Source organism: Miniopterus natalensis, chromosome 9 (assembly GCF_054644295.1).
Source record: "Miniopterus natalensis isolate mMinNat1 chromosome 9, mMinNat1.hap1, whole genome shotgun sequence".
NCBI classification, from domain to species: domain Eukaryota; kingdom Metazoa; phylum Chordata; class Mammalia; order Chiroptera; family Miniopteridae; genus Miniopterus; species Miniopterus natalensis.
Genome location: NC_142089.1, coordinates 64,621,946 through 64,634,085, shown reverse-complemented (window position 1 = coordinate 64,634,085; position 12,140 = coordinate 64,621,946).

Genomic DNA, 12,140 nt, shown 5'->3' with positions numbered 1-12,140 from the left:
CTCTGTGCACAGGATGACTCCCAACCACACTGGCCAGGGTGCGTTTTTGTTTTTTTAAAACAGTAACATACTTGGATAGAAATATGGATAGAACCAGCTTATTCCCACCACAATATAGCTCCCTATAAAATGTATATAGCAGGCAACAACATTGTGGTACTAGAGAAGGAGAAATTGAATTTTGTTTTCCTTTAAACATCAATAAGGGAGGAAATTGTAGTTTATATTTTGAATTTGACTCCATAAGTCTTAGAAGATTCCGAAGAAATCTTTGAGCAAATGTTTCTTGGATTCCTGAACGAATTGCTTTCCCTCTAAGTGGTGAGATATTGTTTTCTAAATTACGTTTATTGGGGTGACATTGGTTAATAAGATCATTTAGGTTTCAAATGTACATTTCTATGAAGCATGATCTCTATATTGCATTGTGTGTCCACCACCCAAAGTCAAACCATCTTCCCTCACCATATATTTTGCCCCCTTTATCCCCTATAAACCCCCCTTCCCTCTGATAACCACCATACTGTTGTTTGTGTCTATGAGTTTCAGTTTTATATCCCACATATAAGTAAAATCATATGGTTCTTAGCTCTTCCTGACTGACTTATTTCACTTAGCATAATATTCTCAAGGTCCATCCATGTTGTCTCAAATGGCAGTATTTCACCTTTTCTTATAGCTGGGTAGGATTCCATTGTGTGTATGCACCACATCTTCTTTACCCAGTGCTCTATCGGGGGACCCTTTGGTTGTTTTCATGCCTTGGCCACCGTGAATAATGCTGCAATGAACATAGGGGTGCATATATCTTTATGAATAAGTGTTTTCAAGTTTTTCAGGTGGATACTCAGGAGGATTGCTGGGTCATATGGTAAAGCTATTCTTAATTTTGGGGGGAACTGTTTTCCGTAGTGGCTGTACCAGCCTACATTCCCACAAGTAATGAATGAGAGTTCCTTTTATTTTTTCACAACTTCTCCAACACTGGTTATTACTTGTCTTATTGATAATAACCATTGTAACAGGTGTGAGGTGGTATCTCATTGTAGTTTGGATTTGCATTTCTCTAACAGTTAGTGAGGTTAAGCGTCTTTTCATGTATCTGATGGCTTCTTGCATGTTTTCTTGGGAGAGGTGTCTGTTCAGGCCCTCTGCCCATATTTTAATTGGGTTTTTGTTTGGTGTTGAGTTGTGTGAGTTCTTTATATATTTTGGATATAAACCCCTGCCAGAGCTGTTGTTTGCAAATATCATTGCCCATCCTGTTGGATGCCTTTTTTATTTTGTTTTTTGTTGGTTTCTATTGCTGTGCAAAAGCGTTATAGTTTGGTATAGTCCCATTCATTTATTTTTGCATTTATTTCCCTTGCCTTTGGGGTCAAATTCATAAAATGTTCTCTACGACCAAGGTCCATAAGTTTAGTACCTGTGTTTTCTTCTATGTAATTTATTGTTTTAGGTCTTATATTTAGGTCTTTAATCCATTTTGAATTAAGTTTTGTATATGGGAACAAACTGTAATAGTTTCTTTTCTTTCTTTTTTTTTTTTATGTGGCTTTCCAATTTTTCCAGCACCATTTATTGAAGAGGTTTTCTTTTCTCCATTGTGTGTTATTGCCCCTTTGTTAAAAATTATTTACCCATATACATATAGTCTTATTTCTGAGCTCTCAATTCTGTTCCTTTGGTCAGTGGGTCTGTTTTTCTGCCAATACAATGCTGTTTTGATTATCGTAGCTCTGCGGTATAATTTGAAGTCAGGTAGCATGATACCTCCAGCTTTGTTCTTTTTCCTTCGGATTGTTTTGGCTATTCTGGGTCTTTTGTGGTTCTATACAAATCTGATGATTTTTTGGTACTATATTCTTTTAAACTATATTGGGATTTTGATGGGGATTGCAATAAATCTGTATATTGCTTTGGGTAATATGGCCATTTCAACTATGTTAATTCTTCTAGTTCATGAACACAGACTCACTTTCCATTTCATTGAATCTTTTAAAATCTTTTAAAATAATGCTTTGTAGTTGTCAGTACATAGATCCTTCACGTTATCTGCTAAGTTTATTTCTAAGTATTTTATTCTTTTTGTTGCAATTGCAAAAGGAATTGTTTTTTGTTTTTATTTCTTTTTGTGAAGTTACTTTGTTAGCATATTGGAAAGCAGTTGGATTTTTGTACATTGATTTTGTATCCTGCAACTTTACTGTAGTTGTTTATTGTTTCTAACAATATTTTTGGTGGAGTCTTTAGGGTTTTCTCTCTATAGAATCATGTTATCTGCACAGTGACACTTTTACTTCTTCCTTCCCACTTTGGATTCCTTTTATTTCTTCCTCTTGCCTGATTGCTCTGGTGAAGACTTCCAGAACTATGTTGAATAAGAGTGATGAGAGTGGACATTCTTGCCTTGTTCCAGATCTTACAGGAAAAGCTTTCAGTTTTTCACCATTGAGAATGATACTGGCTGAGGTTTTGTCATCTATGGCCTTAATTATGTTGAGGTACTTTCCTTATATTATTTTTTAAAAGATTTTTTAATGATTATTTTTAGAGAGAGAGAGAAACATTGATGTAAGAGTGGAACATTGATCCACTGCCTCCCTTCATGCCCGCTACCAGGGATGAAGCCTGTAACCTGGGCATGTGCCCTGACTGGGAATCCAACCAGCAACCTTTCAGTGCCCAGGATAACTCCTAACCAACTGAGCCACACTGGCCAGGGTCCTTCTATGCCTATTTTATTGAGTGTTGTACTCATAAATGGCCAATGTATCTTATCAAATGCTTTTCCTGCATCTATTGATAAGATCATCTGATTTTCATCCTTTGTTTTGTTAATGTGGTGTATTACAGCAACTGGTTCACATATGTTGAACTATCCTTGTGCCCTTGGAATGAACCTCACTTGATTGTGATGTATTATTTTTTTAGTGCCTTGCTGCATTCAACACCCTAGTATTTTGTTTAGAATTTTTGCATCTGTATTCACCAGAGATATTGGCATATAGTTTCCTTCTTCTGTGTTATCCATGCCAGGTTTTGTTATCAGGGTTGTGTTGGCCTCATAAAATGTGTTTGAAAGTGTTGTCTCTTCCTCAATTTTTTGGAAGAGTTTGAGAAGGATAGGTATCAAATATTTGGTAGAATTCACTGGTAAAGCCATTTGGTCCTGGACTTTTAATTTTTGGAAGGTTTTTGATGGTTGTTTTAATTTCCTCACTGTTGATAGGTCTATTTAGATTTTTCCAGTTCTTCATGATTCAGTCTAGGAAGATTATATATTTCTAGGAACTTACTCATTTCTTCTAGGTTATTGAATTTGGTGGCATATAGTCTAGTCTTTCATAGTCTTCTCGTATGATCCTTTGTATGTCTGTGATGTCTGTGGTGACTTCTCCTCTTTCATTTCTGATTTTGTTTATATGAGTCTTTTCTCTTTTTTCCTTAGTAAGTCTAGCCAGGGGTCTGTCAATTTTATTAATCTTTTCAGAGAACTAGCTCTTTGTTGTATTAATTTGCTCGTATAGTCTTTTTGTTCTCAATTTCATTCAATTCTGCTCTAATTTTTATTATTTCCTTTCTTCTGCTGACTTTGAGTTGCTTTGGTTCTTCTTTTTCTAATTCTTTAAGATATGTTGTTTACTTGCAATTTTTCTTGTTTCTTAAAATAGGCCTGTAATGATGTTAACTTCCCTCTTTTTTCTGCTTTTGCTGCATTCTAAAAGTTTTGATATGTCATATTGTCATTCTCATATTTCTCTCTATCTTTTGATCTCATTTTTTATTACTTCTTTGACCCAGTCATTTCTTAGTAATATGTTGTTTAATCTCCACATGTTTGTGGGTTTCTTTACTTCCCTTTTGCAATTAATTTCTAATTTCAAAGCTTGTGGTCAAAGAATATGCTTGACATAATTTCAGTCTTCTTGAATTTGTTGAGACTAATTTTGTGACCCAACATATGGTCTATCCTTGAGAATGCTCCATGTGCACTGGAGAAGAATGTATAATGTGATGTTCTGGAATGAAAGGCTCTGTGAATGTCAATTATGTCCACGCAGTCTAACATGTCATTTAAGGCCAATATTTCTTTATTGATTTTCTATTTGGATGGTCTGTCTAGAGCTCTCAGTGGAGTATTAAGGTCCTTAACTATTATTGTGTTTTCATCAGTTTCTCCCTTTAGTTCTGTGAGTAGTTGCTTTACATATTTTGGTGTTCCCTGATTGGGTGCATGTATATTAAAAAGTGTTATGTCTTCTTGATGTAATGCCCCCTTTATCATTATATAGTGTCCATCTTTTTCTCTTGATACCTTTGTTATCTTGAAATCTATTTATTCAGATACAGGTATGGATACACCTTCTTTTCTGTGGATGTTATTTGCTTGGAGAATCACTTACCACCCTTTCATTTTGAGTCTCACCTTGTCTTTGAAGCTTAGATGTGTCCCTTGAAAGGTTGGGTTTGACTTTTGATCCAATCCACTATTCTGTGCCTCTTTATTGGTGAATTCAGTTCATTTACATTTAGGGCAATTTTTTATGTATGAGGATTTCCTATAGCCATGTAATCGTTTGTTTTCTGGTAGTTCTGTGCCTCTATTGGTTCTTTCTCTTTGTGTTTCTGTCTGGTTTTGTTTGGCGGTCTTTTTTTCTATTGAACGCATGTGATCTCCATCCTCCTTTGCAAATCCAGACCTTTCCCTCTCCCCTTTTGTGTTGTTGTTGTCGTCACAATTTATGCTGTAACTCTGTTAGTGACCTTACTTGTAGTTTTGTGACCTTTTGTTATTTGTTTCAGATAGCATGACCCCCTTGAGTGTTTCCTGAATTGGAGGTCTTCTGGTGATAAGTTCCCTCAGCTTCTGTATGTCTGGAAAAGTCTTTATTTCTCCTTCATATCTAAAGGATAACTTTCCTGGGTATATTACTCTTGGCTGGCAATTTCTCTCTTTCAGTAGTTTGAATATTTAGTTCTCTCTTCTGGCTTGTAGAGTTTCTGCTGAGAAGTCCAAGCATAACCTAATGGGCTTTCCTTTATTAGTTACTTCCTTTTTTCTCCTTGGCTGCCTTAAGAATTCTTTCTTTGTCATTAACTTTTGACAATGTTAGTGGAATCTGCCTTGGAGAAGGTCTCTTTTGATTGAGATAACTAGGCGTTCTACTTGCCACTTGGATTTGAAGATCTAGCTCTTTCCACAGGTTTGGAAGGTTCTCATCAGCTATTTGTTTGAATAGGCTCTCCATTCCCTTCTCCCTCTTTTTCTTCTAGTATGCCTATTCATATATTGCTTTTACTGATGAAATTGGATAGTTCTCATAGAGTTCTTTCATTATTTTTATACTCAAGTTTCTCTCTTCTGCCCTTTGCATCATTTCTAGATTTCTGTCTTTGATATCTCCAATTCTTTCCTCCATCTGATCCACTCTATTTCTCTGCTCACTAGTTCATTCTTGATCTTTTATTGAGTTTTTCTTCTCCAGAATTTCTGTTTGGTTCTTTTTAAAAATTTCAATTCCTTTTGTAAATGCCTGTTTTGTTCATTAATTTGTTTTCTGAGTGCTTTAAGTTGCCTGTCTATATTTTCTCGCATCTTGTTGTGTATTTCCAGGACTGTGATCTTGATTTCTCTGCCATTTATATCACATATTTCCATGTGTTTAAATTTTCTTCCTGGAGATTTTTTATTTTCTTTCTGAGCTGCCTTGCTACCTTGGTTATTCATGGTATTTGATGGGTTCCTTCTCTGTCTAGGCATCTATGTATGAGTGGCACTTTTCTAGCCAATTTTTGCAAAGAGGTCTGTGTATTACCTTCCTGTAGATGGCACTGAATCACAAGATTTTTAGCTCTGTGAAATCCCAACACTGACTCCTGCAGCATCTCTGGCTGCCTTCAGTGTAGCTACGATAGGTGGGAGTGGACTTGGCTGCTTTCTTTGTTTTCCCCTCCAAATAATGGAGTCCTCAAACCTCCATGGGATACCCCCTGTGCCCAGACTAGGGACCAGTCACAGAGTACACCCTTTGCTCAGGGGAAAAAGTGATTCTGCAGTACCAGTTCTTGGGTTTGCTGGTAATGTGCTCTGCAACCGGACCCCAACGGTGAAGTGTGGCGGGTTCTGGGAGTCTGTGGGGCAGCAGGACTCTGTGGCTTTGTTTCTCTGTCTGAAATGCCAACTGCCTAACATCCACAGTAACACCCCAGTGCTGTCCTTGCTCAGGTCTCTGGGCTCAGCTGCAGCTCATGCTGCCCACTCCTGCAGGAATACACATTGAATCTCTCTGCTTCTCCCAGCTGAAGGAAGCACCAGCCACAACCAGATTTCTCCCCTCTCAGGGCTGAGCCCCACTGTGAGCTCCCAGCTGCAGGGCTGTGACCCTGGCTCCCCTGAGCTCTCCCTCGTTTGTTCCCACTTGCCCACTTTTAGATGCTTCAGTGCATGGATCTCTCAGGTATGCTTATATGTTGACCTAGAAATCCTTTGTTGTTATTTCTGTTTAAACTGTTGAAATTACAAGGGGAGAAAACAAAGGGATCTTTCAAGCAGCCACTCCTCTGACGTCATTTGTAAAGAATGGTTCTTGGTTGGACAGACTTTGTGACATTAATGATCACTGAGGCACTAGGTCTTAGTTTACAGGAGATAGGGGACAGCTTGGTCAGCTTTCTTCAAAGATACCTACTTCCAGGTGGGAAAATTCTTCATGCTTAGGCAACCAACCACCCCCACATGCAAACCCCAAATAGTAATGTTAGAATATGTGTGTAACTTCTGGATGTGTGTAGCTTTCTATGGCAATACACAAACAAAAACACCCCCAAAAACCTATATGTGATTTGATGGATTAAGTAGAGGCCCAAATTGGTGGAGTGCATTAGTTACATTTTTATCAATTCTTCCTTCTCAGTCTTAGAATAATTCTCTCATGCATAATAGTGCCAGCTTTGTAGGAAGTTTATATGGGGGGGGGGGGAGGGAGATTCTAGTGCTCTAAAAGTGTTAGGGTGGAGCCCTGATTCTTAACCTGTGCCTTGAATTACCTCTAAGACCTCAGATGAATCACTTCATTTTGGGAGTCTTTGTTTTCTTTCTTCATTTTGATAGAATGACTTAAACTAGTGATCTATATATTCCATATTCCACATCTTATGATTCTAGGTATTCTATGAATAAACCAGAGTGATCATAGTTTCAGAAATGAGATTTTCAGAATTCTATTGTTAGGAACATTTCATCATTTGATTCCTGCAGATCCTAAATCAAGCTGACTCCAGGACATAGGTCTCCATCATACCATTGTGAAACTGATATAGAGTTTGGCAGGATTTTAAACTTGAGTCATATAGAACACAGATGGGAGGAGATGATTTATGTAAGGTCATATTTGTCATGTGAGTAAAAAAAAACCTGTTTTAAGATAAGCCATCTTTTTCTGAAATTCTTGGCTGCCTCAGAGGAATTTTGTCTCCACTAGTATTTCTATTATCTGAATTTACCTTATAATGGAAGAAGAATTAATAGGTGATTATGACCCTTTGGTAATTTTGGGTAGCTTTGTTGTGCAATACTTGGGAGGTCTGGTTATCAGGCTGAATCAGGATCTTTCATCTGGAGTGTTGTGGGAAACCAGTTTGTAGCATTCTTTCCATTTATACTTGACTTAAATATATATAAGTTTGTACTCTAAAGCATTGATTATGTACTACTATAGGCAAGGCATTGTTCTTGGCTCTATGGGAGATATAAAGATGGTCCTTTTTGTCAAAACAAAAAAGAAAAACAGAAAGAAAGGAAGGAAGGAAGGAAGGAAGGAAGGAAGGAAGGAAGGAAGGAAGGAAGAAAGAAAGAAAGAAAGAAAGAAAGAAAGAAAGAAAGAAAGAAAGAAAGAAAGAAAGAAAGAAAGAAAGAAAGAAAATCTAGTGAGGGAAACTCAGTTCATGGTAAGGATTTATTAATTATTACTGAATAATTGTTATTTTGTTTTTGCAAAATAAATGCTAATATTATTATACTGTTTATATGGCAAAAAATTCATAGAGAGTTAGAACTAAACCATGGCAATATTTGGGTTTTTATCCACAAGTGATATTAAATTATGTGACAGGCCTTGACTAGTTATGCTCAGAAACCTAATCTAATTCACTCCTGGTGGGTAGAATCCCAAGTGACCCAGGAAAAATACTTGCATGTTAGAACTACTCTTTGATTTGATAGGAAATGGCTAATTTAGCTTTTCTACGTTGAAATATATAGGACACGTTATAATGGACCATTTTACTTCTTGAGAAATTTTAATTATTTGGCTTGCATGAGGCCCCATCATATAAAATGTTTTCACCCTATAGCTTTTTAGTTGTTCTAGTCCAATTTCAAGTCAGATTATGAGGGTACTGATACTTTTGATATTGATATTTCAATTAAGATTTAGGAGGTGGACAATGAAGAGAAACCAGAGGTATAGTAGTATAATTTCTTTACTGGTAAATGTAGATTGATATTTAAATCTTATCTACAGTTCAAAGACTATTGCAGGGGAGTATAACTCCTTGTCCTGTGAGCGTGAAGGACATTATGTTTCCCAGGTAGCTTGGATGAAATAACAACTGTGGTTACAAGGCTTCTGATCCTTTGAGACTCTTAATTTTAAAATTTAGTTAAACATAGTGAAAGTAATTTCTAGTGCTCCATCCTTAGTGTAAAGGATATAAGAAACACATCTGAACATATGTAAATGTGATGGACCTGATCACCTAAAATGTTTAAGGTGATAGAACAATCTCTACTTAGAATGATTTATGCATTGAGGTTACAGTATTTAAAAATCTGGTAATCTTCACCAGGTTCAAAGAAGTTGCTGTTTATAGTTAATGAGGTTCAGGACCCATGCAATCTTCTGTGGCCTCACAGCTGTTTTTCTGCAGATACATTTTTCTACAGGATAAGAGAAATGAGATTTATATGCAATCCTCTCATTGCTATTTTCTTTGTTTTGTTTTTACAAAACACCGCCCTATTAAATCACTAGATGTGCTCTTAAATCTTTCCTTTCTCACTGATTAAGTAAAAGTAGAACAGGTATAGAATAATATTCAGTAAAACAAGAATCCTTCTTCAATAGTGATTCAGAAAACTTTAAGATGAATTTTCTCTCATTTTTAAAGGTGCCGCACGTCTCCTGCTGGCTCCCAAGGGGGGTTGTTCCCCTCAGGTTATAAGCATTAATGGCTGTTGAAAAGTTCTATGTGGAGCCCCACCTGCAGCGGGCAGCTGCTCCAGTTGGTCCCAGGAGCCTTGTAGCAGTGGAAGAAAGGAGAATTCCACAAACTCTCCACAAAAAAACATTTCTATGGAACAAACTCTGTTCTGGGGAAGATTAAATTTTAGAAAGAGAATCTATAGATTAAAAAAAAATTTGCAAAATACTGGATTAAATAAAGTTGCAAGGTGAATCTATGTTAGGTCTTCTCATAGTCTTCAAATGCTAATTCTCATTATGAACACCCTAGGGGGGAATACTGTGGCATGGTCTTCTAAATGAATTGGACCAGGAGCCCCCTTTCTCTTAAACATCTATTAAATAACATAAAAGAGTAAAACATTGAGGAGAAGAGTTTAGACAATGCTGCCTTAGCAACCACCAAGTTTCCTGCGTTGGGTGAGGAGGCAGGCGTGGGAAGAAGTATCTAGAAAGCTCTAAGGGTTTGTCAGTGGACAAACCTCTCATCTGTGGAGCCTGCAGCTGTCTCATCAACACCTTCTGCTGCCTGCCTTGAGTCTCTGTTGACACAGAAAGTAGAACCTTGTCTTTTTCTCTCCATGACTTAAAAAGCTCTCAGCATCCCAGCTTTCTGTCATGAGTCATCATGCGTTCTGGCATCTCCAGTGTCACCTCCTTACTGTAGTTCTCTGCATTTCCTCTCTCATTTTCAACTTGGTCCCCAGAAATCATCTCATCAGAGACATTTTTTATGACTTAAAAAATGAAATAAAAAGTAAGGCTTTTAAAACCCTTATCTGAATTTAGAAAAAAAGCCAGTTGCTATATTATTGGTAAGATTTTGTTATTTTGTAATAAGCATATTTTTGAAAGTTTCCACCCTTTCTTTTAATGCCAGTTAATGAAATACTGAGCAACAGATATGAGCCCACGTGCACCATGCTACGGGTGGTCATAAATGTGGAGCAAGCTAACAGCAAGCACGTCTTCCTCTTTTTTAGCCCCTGAAAATATGGGTTTAAAAAGGCAGTGTCTGGTTTGATTCTGGATTTTGCCCCAACTAGGCCTGTAGCTTAGTGGAAAGTAACCTCTCAGCTTAGCTTCGTCAACTGAAAAGGAAGGATAGATGTGCTTACCTCCTGAGGTAATGGGGAAAATGAGTTGAGAAAAAGCCTGAAAGCATAGCCAAGAAGGCCTGGCACAGAGCAGGTGGGGTCTTTGCCTCCAGTCTTGACCTTGCAAATGGCTGGGTCCAGTGAAGCCTCAGTTGCTGAGCTTGGAAGGACTCCAGAGGTTTCAAGGTAGGAGGTCAGCGCGGCTGGATCCTAGAAATAAAGCCGATTTGATTTCTAGCTGCATGCTCCAAGGTTTCTGTGTGGGCAAGGGCTTCCGCAGATGTGTAGCATCCCTAGGCAGAGCACAGCTCTCAGAGACAGAGTTGTGGCATGAATCTGTCATACACCTGTGAGGGCGAACGCAGCCCTTGGACTGTACTTGGAGCTGCTGGTGCCCTGGCTGTGGCCCCATAATTGAGACATCTGTCCATCCATTCCACCAGCTGCTGCCAAGCCTCTGCATAGCAAAACGTTCTTGCACTGCAAAATCTGAAAGCAGGTTTAGAGCTACAATACCAAGACCAGCTAGACTTCTTCCTCCCAATATGCATGAAGGAAGATTACTTTTCAGACAGAATGGAAGAGAGAGAGAGAAATGTCAATGCGAGAGAGACACATCAATTGGTTGCCTCCCACATAAGTCCCAACCGGGGCCAGAGATCAAGTCTGCAATTGAGGTAAGTGCCCTTGGCTGTAATCGAACCTGGGACCCTTCAGTGTATAGGCCAACACTCTAACCACTGAGCAAAACCAGCCAGGACTATTTGTTATTTTCTTAAGTAGGACATCTCAGTGTTTCTGAGGTTTAATGGAAGGTGACACCCAGTATCCTTCAAAATAATGCAGGCAAAAAAGGAAAAAAATATATTTATATTCCTTTCTCTGTTCCTCCATGTCTGTCCTTCTGTCTGTTGGGCTAGTTTCTGTCTTTCTTTATCTCTCTCTAACTCTTTTCCCTTCTTCACTCTTTCTTGCACATAAAGATGCCATTTAAAAGGGAGCTTCTCTCAGGCCACATAATAAAAGGAATATTTTTTTACTTGTAGTTGTTACTGACTAAGCATCACAAGACAAATGACACTCTTCCTGTGCCCAGGAGAACACAGCTGATCTTTTGGAAACAGTCAACTTTTTGAAAATAATCATTTTCATTTTTATGGTACTCCTGTACAATTTACAAAGAACTCTTACCTACTTTATCTTATTTAATCCTCGCAGATATTGTTATCATCACATTATGGATGAGATATTGTTATCATCACATTAGGGATCTGGAGAGGGCTAAATAAAGTAATTTATGTGAAGTGCCTTAGCAAAAGCCTGGAAGTGGTAGGTGGCTCTGAATTTCCTTTGTCTTTCTTTATGTAACATGTCCAGTTTCAGTTAACAATCTTCTTACCCCAAAGAACAAACTCTTTCCACATTAAACCATAATCTCTAGTACAGAGCAGTTGGTTGAGCTGCACATTTTGGACTAGATTGGAGATGGGGTCACCTACGTGGGTATTTCGCTGCTTCCCCGTGTCTGCTATCAGAGATCACTTCTCTGTAGAAATAGAGGGTGAAAGGCCAAGGGAATGACAGTTTGGTAGGACAGAGAAAATGCACTCTTCTGTTTTTCATTTGTTTGTAAACTTTAAATTCCAGGACACATCTGTAGAAAGGGATAGTTTTTTGTTCTATTTGTTCCCCTTCCCCTATTCATTTATCTTGGGTGAACTGCCATGCAGAAAACACAATAAACTACTCTGCTCTGCAGGGCCCTGAATTTGAGGCACACCTGGGGATATGAGAGCCA